This window comes from Mus caroli, chromosome 6 (assembly GCF_900094665.2).
Source record: "Mus caroli chromosome 6, CAROLI_EIJ_v1.1, whole genome shotgun sequence".
NCBI lineage: Eukaryota > Metazoa > Chordata > Mammalia > Rodentia > Muridae > Mus > Mus caroli.
The window spans coordinates 120,675,200-120,676,527 of NC_034575.1; positions in this window are offsets into that span (position 1 = coordinate 120,675,200).

Genomic DNA, 1,328 nt, shown 5'->3' on the forward strand with positions numbered 1-1,328 from the left:
TTTTTTCTCTGTGTGTACGTTCTTGTTTGCATGCATATATGGGTAGACATGTTCATGTTTGTATGTGCACATGGAGTCCAGAGGTCAATGTGGGTGACTTCCTCAATTGCTCTCTATCTTGTTTCTTGAGACAGAGTTTCTCATGGAACCTGGAGCAGGATCCAGAGATTCCCCCAGTCTCTGCCTCTGCAACTGGCTTTCTATGTCATTGCTGGGAACTGAACTCGACCCTCGTGCATCTACCGGAAACCTTGTACTACCTCTAGTCCTGGCCTTGAACCTCTGATTCTCCTGCCTCCATCTCCTGAATACCANGAGTAGAGGTGTGTGCTGCTAAGCCCAATTTATGAGGTGCTGGAGATTGAATTCAGGGTCTCATACACTCCAAGAGCTCTACCAACTGAACTATATCCCTAACCCATGAATGTATTTAATACCACGGAACTGTAGACTTAAATCAGATGGTAAATTTTATGTCCTGTGAATTTTGTTGCATAAAACTTTTCCGATGTATGCATAAGATAAGGTTAAAGAAAAAAAACATGAGGCAGCTATAGAAACGCTAAATATTAAAAATAATGACTTCAACTATTTTGTCCTTGTCTTAGGGTTAGGGTGAGTTTGTGGAGGCCATTCCTATTCAAACCACCACNGTCCTGTTTAACTAGAAATAAGTGTGGAGATGCTCTGCCCCATCCCCTTTTTTGAGACAAGGTTTCTCTGTGTATCCTGGCTGTCCTAGAACTTGCTCTGTAAACCAGGCTGGCCTTGAACTCACAAAGGTCCTCCTGCCTCTGCCTCCCAAGTGCTGGGATTAAAGAGATTTGATACGACTACCAGCTCCAGGCATACAATTTAAAATAATAAACACAAATATTTTTTAAGAAAAGAATGTTTAAAAAGGGACAAGTAGCTAGTCAGAAATAGTAGCCGAAGCCAAACAACAGAGATGGAAATAATACTGGAAAGCGATGAGGAAAAAAATTGTATTTAGAACCTAGAAACTAAATGACTTCCTGGGGGAATGAGCGCTGACACAGATAGAGACATCTGATGGGAGACAGGGACCGGCAATGAGACCTCAGAGGATGGGGTGCAAGCAACCAGAGAGGCAGAATGTCAAACACACCCTCATCTGGTAAAAAGCTGATATGGTGGCTTAATCCCTGCACGTGGCAGGCAGAAGCAGGCAGATCTGTGAGTTCAAGGCCAGCCTGGTCTACAAAGAAAGTTCCAGGAAATCCTGTCTTGAAAAACCAAAAGCGCTCTTCCGTTGCTGGTGGGATTGCAAGCTGGTACAACTACTCTGGAAATCAGTTTGGCGGTTC